The sequence below is a fragment of the Jaculus jaculus genome, chromosome 7 (genome assembly GCF_020740685.1).
Source record: "Jaculus jaculus isolate mJacJac1 chromosome 7, mJacJac1.mat.Y.cur, whole genome shotgun sequence".
NCBI lineage: Eukaryota > Metazoa > Chordata > Mammalia > Rodentia > Dipodidae > Jaculus > Jaculus jaculus.
This window is the reverse complement of record NC_059108.1, coordinates 63,502,109-63,522,323: the sequence shown is the minus strand read 5'-3', so window position 1 is coordinate 63,522,323 and position 20,215 is coordinate 63,502,109. Positions and strand designations below refer to the sequence as shown.

The 20,215-nt window shown below is 43.3% G+C and overlaps 1 non-coding gene across 1 annotated transcript; it reads right to left on the bottom strand.

Moving 5' to 3' along the window:
* Window positions 1-15,686: 15,686 nt before the first annotated feature.
* On the bottom strand, window positions 15,687-15,793 carry LOC123462518. The gene has a single exon (XR_006638332.1). It is a non-coding gene; the product is annotated as a U6 spliceosomal RNA (small nuclear RNA).
* Between the last annotated feature and the right edge of the window lie 4,422 nt (window positions 15,794-20,215).

Here is a 20,215-nt window from a genome sequence, read left to right as displayed (position 1 = left end):
ATATTTTTGGTATTTTTGTCAAAAATCAGATGGCCATAGCTGCCTAGATTAATATCTGGGTCCTCTAGTCTGTTCCGTTGATCTCTTTGTGCCAATATCATGCTGTTTTTATTACTATGGCTTTGTAACATAGCTTAAATCAGGTATGGTGATACCACAAGCCTTATTCTTGTTGCTCAAAATTGTTTTGGCTATTTGAGGTATTTTGTGCTTCCAAATGAAATTTTGTATTTTTTTTTTCTATTCCTGTGAAGAATGCCATTGGAACTTTAATGGGGTTGCATTAAATGTGTGGATTGCTTTTGGTAAGATTGACATTTTCATAACATTGATTCTTACAATCCAAGAACATTTCTATCTCCTTGTGTCTTCTGCAATTTCTTGCTTGAATGTTTTAAAGTTCTCATTGTAGAGCTCCTTCACTTCCTTAGTTAAGTTTATTCCAAGGTACTTTATTTATTTATTTATTTATTTATTTATTTTTTGAGGCAATTATGAATGGGAGAGATTCCCTGATTTCATTCTGTGCACATTTGTTGTTGGTATATAGGAAAGCTACTGGTTTCTGTGTATTTATTTTGTATCCTGCTATATTGCTAAAAGTGTTTATCAGCTCTAACAGTTTGCTGGTAGAGTTTTTAGGACCTTTTATGTATAGAATCATATCATCTTCAAATAGTGACAATTTGATCTCTTCCTTTCCAATTTGTATCACTTTTATGAGTGTCTCTTGCCATATTGCTATAGCCAAGGCTTCAGTACTATATTAAATAAAGGTGGGGATTCACTATGGGATTTTGTGTTACAAGGGATACATATCTCTTGCCTTCCTTATATATCATGTGTGTGTAGTGGAAAGAGGACTGGAGGAACCTTAGGAGCCATGTCTTTAACAACAGTTGTGCCATTAATGAGCCATCTGATCTCAACTGAATGGCCTAACCTCTCTGGGATCTGTTTCTTAATATGTAAAATGTAATGGGTAGGTTTTGGAGTGTATGTGTGTGTGTGTGTGGTGTGGTGTGTGCTTCCAGATGTATACACCCTGTGCATAGTTGTCATTTTCATGAACCTTGGTCTCTGGTTTATGCTCCCTACCAGACTGGGGTCACAGGAATGTGTAGCCATGTCCACCTGTTTATGTGGGTGTTGAGAATCTAACTCAGACTGTCAGGCTTTCATGTCTGTACAGCAAGTGTTCTTACTGGCTGATCCATGTTTCCAGTCCCATGAGTAGGTTTTATTATGTTTCTTTAGTATTTATGCATGTTAGAAAGTCTATGAGAACTGCACAAAAATACCATTACAATTCTATATGTTTGCTATTGTTCAGTGGATGAAAAAGGGGAGCATAAACTTGGTCTTATCTTCTCAAGGTTAAGTAAACTGTGTTGTGATTATGTCTCTTTGGTGGTTGGAAAATAATTTTAGTGGGAAGAAAAAGTATTCAATTATTTTTTATTTGTTAAGATGTTCATAGAATACATGTCAGGAACTCTCAAATGGCATCTTTCTCCTATGCTGACTAGGTTTTATTCACAGGTTGGCTTCTGGGGAGCACCTATTAGTGAAGAGAATTGATGACTTCTTTCTAGATCTTCTGCTTCAAGGTTCCTTACTCTTTGCCAGAACTCAGAACTATGACCAACTTGAACATTTTATGTGTAACAACAAGCTCTCACCTAAAAGAGCATATACTAACATCCATGAATGCTTGCATTGTTTCTTTTTTATAGGCTATATTTATTGAGCACTAACCATGAACCAGACACCTCACCAAGGCTTTGTTAGTTTTAATGTTTTTTAAGATTAATTATGAGGCTGAAGAAATGGTTCAGTGGTTAAGGCACTTGCTTGAAAAGCCTAATAACCCAGATTCAACTCCCCAGTGACTACATAAAGAAAGATGCACAAAGTGGCACATGTCTCTGGAGTTCTTTTGCAGTGGCTGGAGGCTATGGCTCTGGTGCACCCATTCTCTTTCTCTCCCTTCTCCCTCTCTGTCTTTCTCTCTCTCTCTCTCTCTCCTTGAAAATAAATAAAAGATATTTTAAAAATTAATTTTGAACTTTCCCATATAAGCAAATCATGTTGCATGTTGGTCATATTACCATTGAATTATATTCTTAAAACCCCTCTTTCTCACCACCATTCCAGTGAGGGCTCTCTACTTATTGCTATTCACCATGGGGTCAGGAATACATTAGTCAGTCCCTGTGGGGGTGAGCAATCCCATCACATGCTGCTCCCCACCTTGTGGCTGTCTCTTTTGTTCCTTCCACAATGTTCCCTGAGCCTTTGTGGATACACTGTAATTCTACTTTGGTGTTAAGCTCTCTGCAAACTTTAGATTTCCACTTTGATGAGTTTTGAGTGTCCTCAATGTCTATACCATCTCATTGGAGGTGGTTGTCAGGCTAGTAGTAAGAAAAGCACTTCTTTTGTAATTCTGGTCCTAGCGGATATGATAAAGATGGCCCACTCATCTTGTGCTTAGGCAGTCTGCTATCTTTTCATATATTGACGAATAATGGTTCTCTCCAGTTTTCACTGCCATCCTGTTAACAACAACCAGATTCTCCAATCAAGAGCGAGAGAAGCATAGATTAAATGGGATATGCATGGATATTTAGGAGAATTTTGGATGGCCATAGCTACTCTTCTTAGTCAAACACCAGTGGGAGCTTTACTCTGGCATCTATGATCTTTTCACTAAGATTCTGACCCACTTCTCAGTACCAAATATAAATTTTCTCTATTGAGTGACCCTAATAGCCCATAAGAAAGGCATTTACTATCCACAATGGTTATGTATCACCATTGCACAGGTGTGTACATCTTGTCTAGCTGGTTGATTTTGTAGCTTGCAGGGCCTGTGCTTGTTGACATTCATGGTGGCCTTTATTCATCGGCAGCTCACATAGCACTTCCCACAACTATGAGTGTTAGCCATCAGGGATCTGTCTTCCTTCTAATTTCCAGCATGATCTCTTAATGTTATGTATTCACAGGCCATGGTGTCTTCAGCAATATGGTCTTTCCTTTTGGCTTTCATGAGCAACCAAGTGTTTTGGCATTGGCTAGCATTGCTTTGGAAACCTCACATGTCTCCATGGCCAACAGCTCACTGTGTAGACAATGTAGTTCTAGCACTGGGATTTACCAGGTAGTGCCCATGGTTTTAGTATTAAGCTTTCTCTACATTCTACAGGGCCCTTATGCCCTCTGCCCAGGCAATTCCCACCACTCTTATTAAGGGTTATGTTCTATAGTTTTCTATTCAGGAGGAAAACTTCTATGGTACTGATTACTGCTGTCATTTATTTTATTTTTATTTTTGATTTTATTTTTTGGATTTTTGAGGTAGGGTCTCAATCTAGCCCAGGCTGACCTGGAATTCACTATAGAGTCTCAGGGTGACCTCAAACTCATGACAATCGTCCAACCTCTGCCTCCCGAGTGCTGGGATTAAAGGCTTGTGCCACCTGGCCCGGCTGTCATTTATTTTTCATTTGCCCTTCTCACCCTCCCTTCTTTTTTTTTTTAATTTAATTTATTAGTTTTCTTTTCAGTAAATACAGGCAGTTTAGTACCATTATTTAGGCTCATCTGTGATCTACCCCCTCCCATTAGATCCTCCTTGTTAATGAAAATGGGTCGTGCATTGTGGAGTTAGCCCCCAGTTATTAGTATGATAAATGTCTCTGCAAATCATGACCCAACATGTAACTCTGACATTCTTTCCGCCCACTCTTCCACAAGATTTCCCTGAGCCATGTTGGGTTCATTTTTGGTCTGCTTCAGTGCTGAGGTGTTGGGGGCCTCTGAGGCTTTGGCTATCTGATTTGGTAGGAGTTGATTTTTCTCTGCGTTGATCTCCTTCCCCTTTGTGATGGTATCCGGTTCACAGGAAAACATCACCCTTGCTTATTTGGCCAGTTGTCCTTAGTTTCAGATGGGCACCTTTTGAGGTATTTGGGGCAGCTCTCTTCTTAGGATCTGCATCTATCTGGAAAAGAGAAGCAGATTCTCCAACGGAGAGTAAGTTAGCACCTGGAAAATTGAGATAACACTTACTTTTTTGATAGACAGTTGGATAGGTGTAGGCCCTCTTATACCCCGTGATTGATGGTAGCTTGATATTGTAGAGTGGGCTTGTGTTTGGGTATGGTTCTGACTTGTTTCCCAGCTCCAGCTAAGGGTCTAATACCACCGAGTGGATCAGTTAGCCAAATCAAGAGCAATTGATTCCTCACCATGGCTGTGTACCACTATTGCACTTGTGTGGGCATCACATCCGGTTATTTGTTGCTAATTAGGTTAAACAATGTGTTGCTTGGACAGATCTTGGTCATTTCCCCCAGTCGCCTATGTAGTGCCTTCTGGCACTAGACACGCTGACTGTCTGGGGACTGACTCTCTCCTGGCTTCCGGCCATGTCATTCCATTTTACGCGTCAGCTGCATATGGAGTCTTCAGCAATAGGGTCTTACCACTGGCCTTTGGTGGGTCATCAAGTACTCTGGCAGAAGTCTGTCATTGTGTTGGGAAACCTTGTAGGTTTCTCTGATCAAAAGCTCATTGTGGATGGTAGGCCCAAGCTGGAAGTGGGGGTTACAGGTCAGTGTCCACTAAGAAATTGAGGAAAAAGATAACTAAAATACAAGAGTTAGAGAGGAGAGAGATAGAGGGGAGAGGGGGAGAGGGAGGGAGGGAAGATGTAGGAGATTTAGGTCAGTCTTGATCCTACCATCTTCAGGTGTTTCCTGTAAGGGTCTAGTGAAGGTTCAGCCATTTGGTCTGTCTTTTAGGAAGTAGAATTTTATGGTACCATTGCCGTTTGGGTCCAGATTACTGTTTTCCACCCTTTGATTCCCTCCCTGCCCTCCCATCCATCTTATTGTCTAGTCCATGAGGTACTTGCTGGGTATGTAAGGCATCTTGGGCCGATTCAGGTTAGGTGTTGCAGATGAGTGAGACTATGTGTCGATTTTTTTTCTGTGATTGGGTAAGTTCGCTGAGAATGATCTGTTCCAGGTTCAACCATTTTTCCTCAAATTTCTTTATGTCGTTTTTTCTTACTGCTGTATAGAATTCAATTGTGTAGATATACCACATCTTTGTTATCCATTGGTCTAATAATGGACATCTGGGTTGATTCCAGCTTTTAGCTATTACGAATTGAGCTGCTACAAACATGGTTGAGCAAATCTCTCTGGCTTTTGGTTTGAAGGTTTTAGGGTACATGCCCAGTAATGGTATAACTGGGTCTGTTGGTATTTCTATAGTCAGCTTTTTCAGGAGTCTCCACATTGCTTTCCAAAGTGGTTGTACCATCCTGCATTCCCACCAACAGTGAATGAGTGTCCCTGCTTCTCCACATCCACGCCAGCATTTATTTTCATTTGACCTTTTGATGTTGGCTATCCTTATTGGGGTAAGGTAGAATCTCATAGTTGTTTTAATTTGCATTTCTCTGATGATTAGGGATGATGAACATTTTCTTAAGTGTGTGTTTGCCATTTGTATCTCTTCCTCTCTGAATTGCCTGTTTAACTCTGTGCCCCATTTTGTGAGTGGGGTATTTGTCTTCTTATTGTTTAGACTTTTGTGTTCTTTGTAAATTCTAGAAATAAGGCCTATATCAGTTGGATAACCTGCAAATTTTTTCTCCCATTCTGTGGGTACTCTATTGGCTTTGCTTATTATATGCTTGTCTATAAAGAAACTCTTCAGCTTCATATGATCCCAATGGTTGAGTGACTGTTTAAGAACTTGAGCCACTGGGGTTTTATTCAGGAAGTCGTTTTCCATTCCTATATCATGGAAAGTACTTCCTAAATTTTCTTCCAGTAGTTTTCGAGTTTCTGGCCTTATGTTGAGGTCTTTGATCCATTTGGATTTGAGTGTTGTGCATGGTGAAATGTGTGGATCAAGTTTTAGTTTCCTGCATGTGGTTATCCAGTTTGTCCAGCACCATTTGTTGAAGATGCTATCTTTTTTCCAGTCTATATTGTTTGGGCCCTTGTCGAATATCAAGTAGCTATAGTTGCTTGGCCCAAAATCCGGGTCCTCAAGTCTATTCCATTGGTCTATACTCCTGTTTTTATGCCAGTACCATGCTGTTTTTATTACTATGGCTTTGTAGTATAACTTTATTTCGGGTATGGTGATGCCACCAGAGGTATTTCTTTTGCTGAGGATATGTTTGGATATGCGAGGCCTTCTGCCTTCCCATATGAAATTTGAGATCATTTTTTCTATGTCTGTGAAGAACACTGTAGGGATTTTAATTGGAATTGCATTAAATCTATATATTGCCTTTGGTAGGATTGTCATCTTCATAATGTTAATTCTGCCTATCCAGGAGCATTGGTGGTCTTTCCATCGTTTCACGTCCTCTTCAATTTCTTTTTTGAGAGTTTTTATATTTTCGTTGTATAGATCTTTTACTTCCTTGGTTAACGTTATTCCAAGGTATTTTATTTTTTTTTTGTTGCTATTGAAATTTGGGAGTATGTCCTTTATTTCTTTTTCTGTGTCTTTGTCATTTGCATACAGAAATGCTTCTGATTTTTTGCATTGATTTTGTACCCTGCTACTTTGTTATAGGAGTTAATCACCTTCAGGAGTTTTGGGATGGAGTCTCTCGGGTCTCTTACATATACAATGATGTCATCAGTGAATAGAGCTAACTTAACTTCTTCCATTCCAAATTGTATCCCTTTTATTTCCTTCTCCTGCCTTATTGCTTGGGCTAGGACTTCCAGAACTATATTGAAAAGCAGAGGTGAGTGAGGACATCCCTGTCTTGTTCCTGATCTCAATGGGAATTCCTCCAGTCTCTCTCCATTAAGTATTATTTGGGCCTTTGGAGCTTTGTATATTGCCTTTATTATATTAAGATGTGACCCGGCCATGCCGATTCTCTCCACTGTTTTGATCATGAAGTGATGTTGTATCTTGTCCAAGGCCTTTTCTGCATCTATTGAAATGATCATGTGATTTTTATGTTTAAGCTTGTTTATGTGGTGTATTACATTGACAGATTTTCGTATGTTGAACCACCCTTGTGTTCCTGGGATAAATCCCACTTGGTCAAGGTGGATAATGCTTTGGATGTGTTGTTGGATTCGGTTTGTGAGAATTTTGTTGAGGATCTTTGCGTCTATGTTCATTAGGGAAATAGGCCGATAGTTTTCTTTTCTTGTGGCATCTCTCCCTGGTTTTGGGATTAGGGTGATACTAGCTTCATAGAATTAGTTGGGTAGTTTTCCCTGTTCTTCCATTGTGTGGCACAGTTTTAGGAAGATTCGTTTGAGTTCTTCCATGAAGGTTTGATAACATTCGGCTGGGAATCCATCTGGTCCTGGACTCTTCTTTTTTGGGAGGTTTTTTATTACTTTTTCAATTTCCATGAGCGTGATGGGTTCATTGAGGTGGTTGATCTGCTCTGAGTTTAGCTTTGGTAGATGATATGCATCCAGGAATTTATCCATCTCCTCCACATTTTACAGGTTTGTGGAGTAGAGGTTTTTGAAATAAGTCCTGATGATTCTGCCGATTTCACTGATGTCTATTGTGATCTCTCCTTTTTCATTTTGAATTTTGTTAATTTGGACTCTCTCCTTTTTTTGCTTGATCAAATTGGCCAGAGGTTTGTCAATCTTGTTTATTTTTTCAAAGAACCAGCTCTTTGTTTTGTCAATTGCCTTAATTGTTTCCTTGGTTTCCAATTCATTAATTTCTGCTCTGATTTTAATTCTTTCTTTCCTTCTGGAGCTCTTGGGGTTGGATTTTTCTTGTTTTTCCAATGCCTTTAGGTGGATGGTTAGGCTATTGATTTGCGATCTTTCTGTCTTTTTTATGAAGGCATTGAGTGCTATGAATTTTCCCCTGAGGACTGCCTTCAATGTGTCCCACAAGTTTTGGTATGATGTGTTCTCTTTGTCATTCAATTCCAGGAATTTTGCAATTTCCTTTTTTATATCATCCACTATCCATTTATTGTTTAAGAGTGTGCTATTCAGTTTCCAGTTGCCATTGGGGCTCTTGTTGGCTTTTTTGTTGTTGATTTCTAGGAATATAGCATTATGATCTGATATCATGCAGGGAATTATGTCGATTTTCCTAAATATTTGGAGGCTATCTTTGTGACTCAGTATATGGTCTATTTTAGAGAATGTTCCATGGGCTGCTGAGAAGAATGTGTAGTCTGTGGATTTGGGATGGAAAGTTCTGTAGATGTCTGTTAGGTCTAAGCTGCCTGCCTTTGAGCTTGAAAGGGGACTGAGGTAGCAAGCCCTGAAGGTGCCTAGATTCTGGCTGGGTACACTGGGGTCTGTAAACAGTCTGTGCTCTTCCGCCTCAGGGGAGTGGGGGATGGGTGGCGATGTACAGGTAGGGGATGGCACCTGCGCTGTCGCTAGTGACTCAGTGTGGACTTATGTGGCTCTTGCTGTGGGACTGGGCCCGCTGCACGTGCAATTGTAGTGCAGAGGCAGATGACGTGGGTACGGAATCAGGACACAGCAGAAGCTGACCAGCGGCAAGTGATGTGAGCACAGCAGCAGGGGATCTGGCAGCCACCTATTCACGGCAGGGGTGGCCCCCACAGGCCTGCGAACCGAGCACCACATGGCTGGTCTTCTCGCAGGATCAGAGAACAAGGGCGAGGTAGGAGGTCTCAGCTTCAGTGTAGCAGGCTGGCAGGTGTGACTGGTGGGTGCCTGATCAGAGCACAGCCATGCGGGATGTGGGGAGGGTGCATGGGCGGGTGGGCGGAAGGGGGCGCGGGGTGCGATGGTGTGTATGGAGCAAGTGGGGCATGTGGAGGGGGTTGTCGGGGTGCACTGGGACACTGGGCAATCAGGGTGGGGTGTGCGGGAGGCAGCAGGGCTCAGGGGGCGCGGGGTGCGGTGCCCTGGAGGGGCGGGGGGCGTGGGGCACTAGATCAGTCAGGGGGCGAGAGGTGCGCTGTTGGTGCGGGGGGTTCACATGCAGGGGGGGGTGTGCTGGGCGCAGGGGGGTGCGGGGCACCCGGGGGGGGCGCGGGGGGGGCGCAGGGCACGTGGGGGGTCACGGGGTGCTCAGGGGGGCGCGGGGGAGCGTGCGGGAGGTGCAGGGGTCTAGGGGTGCAGGGCACGTGGGGGGTGCGCGGGTTGCGCGGGGGGCACAGGGTGCGCGTGGGGGGAGGGGGCACAGGGCACACCGGGGTGTGGGATGCCAAGGGACGCTGCGGGGTGCTCTGGACGCACGGGGGGGGCGGGGCTTGCGGGGGGGGGTCGCGGGGGTCGCGTGGGGTGTGCGGTACATGGAGGGGGGGCGGGGTACGCTGAGGCACACCGGGATGCAGGATGCATGGGGTGGGGCACAGGGGGTGCGGGGCATGCCTGGGCACGCAGCGGCGGGGGGACGAGGGGCGTGTGGTGTGGGGGCGCGGGGGGGCAGGGAGCACTTCAGAGTGCACGGGGCTCAGGGTGCGGATGCTCCGGGGCGCGTGGGGGTGGGGGCGCAGGGCACGCAGGGAGTGGGGGCGGCTAGGAGCGCGGGGCGCTCAGGTGGGCGCGGGGGGCGCAGGACGCTGCGGGACGCCGCGGGGTGCTCTGGACTTGCGGGGGGGATGGGGGCGGGTTGCGTGGGGGAGGGGGTCAAGGGGTTGCGGGTCGTGCAGGGGGCGTGGAGCACGCTGAGGTAAGATGGAGCGTGGGATGCTGCGGGACGCCACGGGGCACTCTGGATGCGTGGCGGGGGTGGGGCGCACGGGGGGGGGCTCGAGGAGCGCAGGGGTGGGGCGCGGGGCTCTCGGGGCACACGGGGGGCACCGGGCACACCTGGGCGCCCAGGCGCTGGATGCTGCGGGGCGCTTGGAGCGCGCCTGCCGTGTGTGGGTAAGGAGCGTTGGGCGCGCGGGTGGGGGAGGCAGGGGCGGGGCGCGCAGGGGGGCTCGAAGTGCGTGGGGGTGGGGCATGGGGGTCTTGGGGGGCGGGGGGTGCGGGGCACGCCTGGGCGCCCAGGTGCGGGTTGCTTTTGGCGTGCCTGCTGTGTGTGGATAGGGAGCGTGGGGTGTGCGGGGGGTGGGGCGGGCGGTGGGGCGGGCGTTGGGGGTCTTGAGGCGCGCAGGGGTGGGGCGCGGTGGTCTGGGTTGCTCCAGGGGCGCTGGGGCGCAGGGTAGGCCTGGGCGCCCGGGGCATGGGAAGCCTTGGTTCGCTCGGGCTGCGCCTCCGCGTGTGGATAGGGAGCATGGGGCGCGCTGGGGGTAGTGGCGCGCTGGGGGGATCGGGGGCGTGTGCAGGCGTGTGGCGCGGGGGTTGTGGGGCGCGTGGAGCCGGAGTGGCGCGTGGGGCTTGGTGCGCATGGGGCACCGGGCCGCTGGGTCGCCGTGCCGTGCCCGATGCGGCGATTCACGGCGGGCGGGGTTGCGGGGCGTGGGTCGCGGGGGTGTGTGCTTCCCTCTTTTACCCCAATCTGTGCCCTCCCTCTTCAAAAAGTTCCTAATTTCCCTTGAATACTTGCCTTTTTTTCCCCTTGTTGTTTGTAGTGCAGCTAGGTGGTCGCCATCTTGACCGGAAGTCCCTCCCTTCTTTTTATCCTCCCTAAGTCCCTTGCACCCTCTGTGTTCTGTCCCCTGATTTGCCTGCCAAGTAACCCTTCCTTTCCTTCCTCCACATTACAACTTTCTCCTAGCTTCATTAGAGTTAAATGTCAATACACCTGATGCTTACTATCACTTACACACAACTCAACTTAGGAACAGCATGTGAGAGAAAACATGTAGCATTTCTGTCTGAGCTTGTGTGATCTCACTTGGTATGTCTTTTTCCCAAGTGCATACAATTTTCCTGAAATTTCATTTTTCCTTACCACTAAGTACAATTGCATTGTGTATATGTACTGCATATCTGTTGATGGGAAGCTGGGCTGATTCCAATTTTTATACATTGTGAATAGAACAGCAACAAACATGGCTGAGTAGCAAAGACTTCAGGATATATGCCCAGGAGTGGTATAGCTTGATCAAGTGGTAGGTCTATTTTCAGCTTTTTCATGAGTCTCCATACAGATTTCCATAGTGGTTGTACAAATTTTGAATACCAAAAGCAGTTTATGAGGGTTCCTTTTTCTCCACATCTCTGCCAGAATTTGTCATTTGAGATTTTGATAGCATTCTGATTGAAGTGAGATGGAATGAAAAATTATTCTAATTTGCATTTGCCTGCTGGCTGAACAACTTTTTGTCTTTATCAAACATTTGAGAATTTTCTGTTCAATTCCATGTCCAAATTTCTGAACGGATTGCTTGATTTTTGTATTTTTTTATTAGCTATGGACATACTTAGTATGGAAACATCACATGTTGGTGCCATCATTTTCCTCATCCCTGCACCTTTTCTGAAGAGGCCCTCTTCATTGGGGTCACAAGTTATCCTTGTGGGGACTGGAGATTATGCATTGTGGGAGCAGCAGTCAGTTATTGTGGAGAGGCAATGCCTCTGGGCATAATGTTCCAACTTGTGGCTCTAACAATCTTTCCACTCCTCTTCTGCAAAATTCCCTGAGCCATGCTGGGTGTGTTTTAAGTCTACTTCAGTGATGGACTCTTAGGAGTCTCTGGATCTCTGCTTTGGTAGGTGTTGAGTGTCCTCAGTGTCTATCTCCTGATTATCAGGTTCACCACAAAAGCGGCGCTCTTGCTCATCTCCCCAGTTCCTTTGTGAGTTCAGCTGGGGCTAGGCTAAAGTGTGACCGGTAGTTTATCTCCTTGGGTCCCACTCCCGTCTGAAGAAAAGAAACAGATTCTCCAATGGAGAGTGAAGTCAGCATAGGTTAAATGGAATAAGCATTATTAATTTAGAGAAAAATTGATGGATAGTCCCACATTTATCCCAAGATTAGTGGGAGTTTCATATTGGAGAGCAAAATCATTGTCTGAATATGATTCTGACTTCTCAGTTCCAGATATGGGTTCCTTTCCACTGAGTAGATCTCTTAGCTAATCAGAAAGCTTTTGGTAACCCATTGAGGCTGTGTGCCACTATTACAATTGTGTGTGCATCACGTCAGGGTGTTTGCTTCTGAGTAGCTTAGACCCAGGGTTTCTCTGAAAGTTATTGGCCACTTTCCCCCAGTTTCTCATGTAGTGTCTTCCAGCACTAGATGGACTAACTGTCTGGGGTCTGGCTGTCTTCTGGATTCCAGCCAGGTACCTCCATGTTCCATACTGAAAACTTATGGTGTCTTCAGCAGTGGGGTCTTATAATTAACCTTAGGTTGGTAATCAAGTGCTTTGACAGAAGCCTGTCTTGTTTTGGGAACCTTCTAGGACCCTCTGATAAATAGCTCATTGGTGGTGGTAAGTGCAGTCTGGTACTGGAAGTTATAGGCCAAAGCCAAAGGGGGGGGAAAAAAAAAGAAAAGTTTAAGATTAGGCTTCACCTACCATCTTCAGGGCCCTTCTTTTCAGGTATTCCCCCCATACTCCTGCTGAGGGTTCAGTATTTTAGTCTCTCTTCAAGGATAAATGTTTCTATGGTACCAGTTCATTCTGGGTGCAGTGTTGTGTTTTTCCCCTCCCACCCTCCTCTCCCCTCAAAGTTTTCCCTCCCTATTGTCTAGACCTCAAGTTGCTTATCCAGGTATGTCAGCAAATTGGGCTGATCCAGGTTAGGAACTGCATATGAGTGAGACCATGCAACAATTGTATTTCTGTGATTGTATGCATTTGCTGAATATCATCTGCTTCAAGTCTGACCATTTTTCTACAAATTTCACTGTGTCATTTTTTTCTTACTGCTGAGTAAGAATTCCATTGTGTAGATGTATCACAGCTTGGTTAGCCATTCATTCAGTGATGGGCACCTGGGTTGAATGCAGTTCTTAGTGATTATGGATTGAGCAGCTATAACTATGGTTGAACAAATATCTCTGTCCTGAAGTATGGGGTATTTAGAGTAATGCCCAGTAAGGAAATAACTGGGTCTATTGGTAGCTTTATATTCATCCTTTTCAGGAATCTCCATGTTGATTTCCATAGTGGTTATACCAGTTTACAGTACCACTGACAGTGAATGAGGGCTCATATTTCTCCACATCCTCACCAATATTTGTGGGCATTTAATTTTTTAAAATTTATTTGTTCTTTTATTGACAACTACCATAATTGAAAAATATCCCATGGTAATTCTCTCTCTCTCCCCATTTTCCCCTTTAAAATTCCACTCTCCATCATATCCCCTCCTTCTCTCAAGCAGTCTCTTTTTTATTTTGACGTCATGATCTTTTCCTTCTATTATGATGGTCTTATGTAGATAGTGTCAGGCACTGTGAGGTCATGGATATGCAGGCCATTTTGTATCTGGAGGAGCTCATTTTAAGGAGTCCTACCCTTCCTTTGGCTCCTACATTCTTTCCACCACCTCTTCCTCAATAGACCCTGAACCTTGGAAGGTGTGATAGAGATATTTCAGTGTTGAGCACTCCTCCTCTATCACTTCTTCTCAGCACCATAGTACCTTCCTTCCGAGTCATCCCAAGGTCACTGACATCTGAAAAGAGAAGCTTCTCTAGCCAAAAGTGAGAGTAGCATTAAGGGTATGAACATTAAGCGAAGTTTTTACTGGGCAGTTTGGTGAGTATAGTATATACATTTAGCTAGACACCAGCAGATGTTACATCTCTAGGGCCCATGACTACCCCTGTTGAGGTTTTCCATATCAGGGATGTATTCCCTCCTATGGACCAGGCCTCCAGTCCACTTAGAGGGCAGTTGGTTTTTCCCATAATAGACGTGCCACTATTGCACCCTTTGGCTCATTTCACTTGGCTGGCCAAATATAAGGCTTGGAGTGTCCTCTGTTGATTATCTTCACTGGTGATTTTTCTCTTTCCCATTGAACTGCATGCAGTGTGGCTTTTTCCAGATTTTTGTCAGCTGGTCTACATGAAGGAGGTTTTCAGCTCAGCTCTAGCATGATTTCTCAGTGACCTTGCAGCCCAAGTATGTGGAGTCTTCAGCAATAGGGTCTTACTATCCATTTCTGGTGGGAAACCAAGGGCTTTGGTAATGGCCTGTAATGTTTGAGGGATATCAGGGTTCTCCCTGGCCAACAACTCACTGGAAGGTATCCCATCCCTGGCACTAAAAATTTCTTGTCTCAATCTATGGTTTCTGAGTATTCTATTATCCAAAATAGTAGGTATCCATGTGACTTACTTATATCCTCTTAGATTTTGATTAGCCCTTCTTCGACCATTACTTTACTCAATCTCTTCCCCTGACCTCACTTAGGCCTTTTCACCTCCATTTATCTCTTCTTCTACTTACATATATACAATACCATCCTATTAAGACCCCCACCCCTTGTATTCCCTTTATATCTCCTTTCTATGTTACTTGCCTTTGCTACTGAGTTTTATTCCTGCTCACATAGAAGTCCAATAATTTGTATAATACGAGAGAGAACATGTGATGCTTGGCTTTCTGGGCCTGGGTTACTTCACTAAGTATAATACTTTCCAGATCCTTCCATCTTCCTGCAAATTTCATATCTTCGATTTTCTTTACCACTGAGTAAATGTGCCACATTTTCATTATCCACTCATCAGTTGAAGGACATCTAGGCTGGTTCCATTTCCTAGCTACTGTGAATAGAGCAGCAAAAACATGGTTGAGCCAGTATCTCTAAGGCAGTGATCGAGTCCTTAGGATATATGCCTAGAAGTGGTATAGCTGGGTTATATGGTAGATCTACTTTTAGCTGTCTTAGGACCCTCCACACTGATTACCACAATTCCCACCAACAGTGTCGAAGTGTTCCTCTTTTTCTGCATCCTCACCAGCATTTATGGTCATTTATTTTCATGATGGTAGCCAATCTGACAGGAGTGAGAGTGCAATGTAGTTTTAATCTGCATTTCTCTGATGACTAGGGAACCTTTTTAAAAAAAAAGTTTATAAGCCATCTGCATTTCTTCTTTTGAGAATTCTCTATATAGTTCCATAGCCCCCCTTTTTTAATTGGGTTGTTTGATTTCTTATTATTTAATTTTGTGAATTCTTTGTATATTCTAAATATTAATTCTCTATCAGATGTAAACCTGGAAAAGATTTTCTCCCCTTCTATAGGTTTCTTCTTTGCTCTATTCACAGTGTCCTTTGCCATACAAAAGCTTGGTAATTTCATGAGGTCCCAGCGGTTGATCTGTGGTTTTATTTCCTGAGTAATTGGGCTTATATTCAGAAAGTCTTTGCCAATACCAATATATTGAAGGGTTTCCCCTACTTTTTCCTCTAGCAGTTTTAGAGTTTCAGGTCTGATATTAAGATATTTGATCCATTTGGACTTAATTCTTGTGCATGTAGAACGATAAGGATCTATTTTAATCCTTTTATAGATACATACCCAGTTTTCCCAGCACCATTTGCTGAAGAGACTATCTCTTCTCCAATAAGTATTTTCAGCATTTTTGTTGAATATCAGGTGACTGTAGCTACCTGGACTTCCATCTGGATCCTTTATTATGTTCCATTAATCTAAATGTTTGTTTTGGGGCCAATACCATGCTGTTTTTGTTACTACGGCTCTGTAACATTCGTTAAAATCAGGTATGGTGATACCACCAGCCTTATTTTTGTTGCTCAGAATTGTTTTAGATATACGAGAGTTTTTTGGTTTTTTTTTTTTTTGAAAAATATGGAACATTTCGCCAAGTTGCATGTCATCCTTGTGTTAAGGCCATGCTAAATCTTTCTGTATCATTCCCATTTTAGTGTATGTGCTGCTGAAGTGAGCACGACATTTGATTATTTTAAATGATTGCCTTCCTTACTGGAGTAATGTGAAATCTAGTAGTTGTTTTCTTTTCTTTTCTTTTCTTTTCTTTTCTTTTCTTTTCTTTTCTTTTTTTTTCTTTTCTTTTCTTTTCTTTTCTTTTCTTTTCTTTTCTTTTTAATTTGAGAGTGACAGACAGAGAGAGAAAGAGGCAGAGAGAGAGAGAGAGAGAGAGAGAGATTGAGAATGGGTGCGGCAGGGCTTCCAGCCACTGCAGACGAACTCCAGATGCGTGCGCCCCCTTGTGCATCTGGCTAACGTGGGTCCTGGGAAACCAAGCCTTGAACCAGGGTCTTTAGGCTTCACAGGCAAGCGCTTAACCAATAAGCCATCTCTCCAGCCCTAGTAGTTGTTTTAATTTGCATTTCCCTGATGGTTAGGGATGTTGAACTTTCTCTAAAGTGTGTGTTTGCCACTTGTATTTCATCCTCTGAGAACTTCTTATCCTCTTGCCCAGTTTTTTGAGTGGGTTGTTTAATTTTTTTTATTGTTTAGGTTTTTGAGTCCATTGTATATTCTAGATATTGTGACACTGTCAGTAGTTTAGATAGCAAAAATTTTCTCTCATTCTGTGGGTAATCTATTGGCTCTGCTGATGGTATGTTTGTCTGTGTAAAACCTTTTCAGCTTAATGAGATCCCATTGGCTGGGTGATTGTTTAAGTTCCTGAGCTACTGGGGTTTTGTTCAGGAAGTCCACCCTACTCTTATATTGTGGAGAGTACTATTTTTTTTCTTTCTGTAGAAGAAGAGTTACAGATCTTATAGTGGGGTCTTTAGTCCATTTTTATTTTATTTTTGTATACAGTGAGTTGTGTGCATCTAGTTTAATTTTTCTACATTTAGTTATTCAGTTTGTTCAGCACCACTTGTTGAAGATGCTGTCTTTTCTCCAGTCTACATCATTGGAGCATTTGTCAAAGATTAAGTAGCTGTAGTTACTTGACCTAAAGTCTGGGTTTTCAGTTCTGCTCCATTTACCTATATTCCTATTTTTATTCCAGTACCATTCTGTTTTTGTTTGTATGGCTTTGTAATATAGCTTTAGCTTGGTTATGCCTCCAGAAATGTTTCTTTTGCTGAAGATATGGTTGGATATTTGAGGCCTGCTATCATTTCATATGAATTTTGAGAACATTTTTTTCTATTTCTGTGAAAAATGATGCTGAATTGTTATTTTTATTGCATTATATATTGCTTTTGGTAGAATTGCCATTTTCATAATATCAATTCCACCTATACAGGAGCATGGAAGGTCTTTCCATCTTCTCAAGTCCTCCTTAATTTCTTTCTTGAGTGTTTTTGTGTTTTCATTACATAGGTCTTTCACATCATTGGTTACTGTTATTCCAGGGTATTTATTTATTTTTGTTGCTATTAAAAATGGTACTGTGTCACTAAGTTCTTTCTTTGTATATTTGTCCTTTGCATATAGAAAGGCTTCTGATTTTTGTGTGTTAATTTTGTACCCTACCCCTTTACTTAAGGAATCAATCATCTTTAGAAGTTTTGAGATAGACTCTTTTGGGTCACTTATATATTGGATCATGTCATTTGCATATAAGGTAATCTTGACTTCTTCCTTTTCAATTTGCATCCTTTTTATTTATTTCTTACTTGTGTCTTATTGCTTGGACTAGGACTTCTAGTGATATGTTGATTAGTAGTGGTCAGAGTGGGCACCTTTGTTTTGTTCCTGATTGCAATGGAAATTCCTTAGGACTTTCCCCATTAAATATTATTTGGGCTATAGGTGCTTTATATATAGCTTTTATTATGTTAAGATATAAACCATGCATGCCTATTCTTTCCAATGTTTTGATCATGAAGTGATGTATTTTTTGGAAGGTATCTTCTGCATCTATTGAAATAATCATGTGTTTTTTGTTTATTTAAAATATGTCTTTAAAAAAATTGTACTAAGTGTATACAGTCAAGTTGGTACCATTGCTAGCCTCTTCCCTGTCCTCCCCCCTCCACAGGCACCCTCCTTGTTGGGGTATGTATTATGCATTGTGGGATTAGCTTTCAGTTTTTAGTAGGAGGAAATGTCTCTGCTTATCATGACCCAACATGTGGCTCTGACATTCTTTCCACTCCCTCTTCTGCAAATTTCCCTCAGCCATATTGGGTTCATTTGAGGTCTGCTTCAATGATGAGATCTTGGGAGCCTCTGTGTCTCTGGATATCTGGTTTGGAAGGGGTTGATTGTTCTCTGTGTCTATCTCCTTCACCATTGTGCTGGTTCCTGGTTTTCCAAGAAAACAACATTCTTGCATATTTCCCCAATCATTCTGCTGGGGTCCTTTTGGGGTATGATGGGGTGGTACTTTCCTTTGGATCTTCATCTATTTGAGAAAGAGAAGCAGATTCTCCAATGGAGAGTAAAGTTAGCACCAAATAAATGTGATAACCATTATTTTTTAGAGAGAGTTTAATAGGTGTAGGCTCACATGTAGCCCATGATTGGTGGGAGCTTGATAATGGAGAGTAGGCTCAGTTTTGGATATGTTTCTGACTTGTTTCCCAGGTCCATCTATGGGTTCTGTTCCACTGAGCAGATCAGTTAGCCAAATCTAGAGCAGTTGGTTTCCCACCATGGCTGTGCGCCACCATTGCACTTGTGTGAGTATCATGTCAAGTTGTTTGCTGCTAAGTAGATTAGACCATGCATTGATTGGACAGATATTGGTCATTTTCCCCCAGTCACTCATGTAGCACCTTCCAACACTAGATGCACGATCTGGGGACTGACTCTCTTCCAGCCATGTCACTCCATGTTACATGCCAACAGCCTATGGTGTCTTTAGCAGTAGGATCTTAGCACTAACCTATGATGGGTCATCAAGCCCTCTGACAAAAATATGTCTTCTTTTGGGAAACCTTGTAGATATTTCTGATCAAAAGCTTATTGTGGATGATATTCATCTGCTGGTACTGGGAGCTACAGGTCAGTACTCACGAAGAGAAAGAAGAAAAAGAGAAGTTATATAAAAGAGATAGAGAGATGAGAGGGAAGAGGGATGGACAGAGAGATAGAGAGAAACAGGAAGACATAAAGGTCAGTTTTCATTGTACCCTCTCCAGGGCCTTGTGAATCAAGTGTTCCCTTTAAGGGCCTGGTGAAGGATCAACCATTTGGTCTGTCTTTTAGGATATAGAGTTTACCAGTATCATTGCCATTTGGGCCCAGTTCTTTGTCCCCCACCCTCTCCCTTGCCCTTCTTTCCCTTCCCACCCTCCCTATTGTCTGGTTCTCAAGATGTTTTCTAGGTATGTAGGCAACTTAGGTAGATTCAGGTTAGGACCTGTAGATGAGTGAGATTATCTTTCTGTGATTGGGTGAGTTCACTGAGAATGATCTGTTCCAGGCTCAACCATTCTTCTGCAAATTTCATTGTGTCGTTTTTCCTTACTGCTATGTAGAATTCCATTGTGTAGATATGTCACATCTTAGTTATCCTTTAACCTAATGAATGATATCTGGGTTGATTCCTGATCTTAGCTATTACAAATTGAGCAGCTATAAACATGGTTGAGCAAATCTCTCTGAAGTGAGGCATGGAGCTTTTAGGGTACATGCCCAGTAGGGAAATAACTGGGTATGTTGGTAACTCTACAGTCAGGTTTTTTTTTTTTTAATTATTTATTTATTTGAGAGCGACAGACACAGAGAGAAAGACAGATAGAGGGAGAGAGAGAGAATGGGCGCGCCAGGGCTTCCAGCCTCTGTAAACGAACTCCAGATGCATGCGCCCCCTTGTGCATCTGGCTAACGTGGGACCTGGGGAACTGAGCCTCGAACCGGGGTCCTTAGGCTTCACAGGCAAGCGCTTAACCGCTAAGCCATCTCTCCAGCCCTACAGTCAGGTTTTTTAGGAGTCTCCACATTGCTTTCCAAAGTGGTTATACCATCTTACATTCCCACCAACAGTGGATGAAGGTTCCTATTTCTCCACATCCTCATCAGCATTTCTTTTCATTTGACTCATTTTTTTTTCTTTTTTCTTTTCTTTTTTTTTTTTTTTTTGAGGTAGGGTTTCACTCTGGCTCAGGCTCACATGGAATTAACTATGCAGTCTCAGGGTGGCCTGGAACTAAAGGTCCTCCTACCTTTGCCTCTTGAGTGCTGGGATTAAAGGAGTGCACCACCATGCCTGGCTTTCATTTGACTTTTTGATGTTTGCTATCCATACTGGGGTAAAGTGGAATCTCATAGTTGTTTTATTTTGCATTTCTCTGATGATTAGGGATGATGGAAATTTCCTAGGTGTGTGTTTGCCATTTGTATTTCTTCCTCTGTGAACTGCCTGTCATGTTCCTTTCCCCATTTTGTGAGTGGGTTCTTTGACTTTTTATTGTTTAGGTTTCTGAGTTATTTGTAAA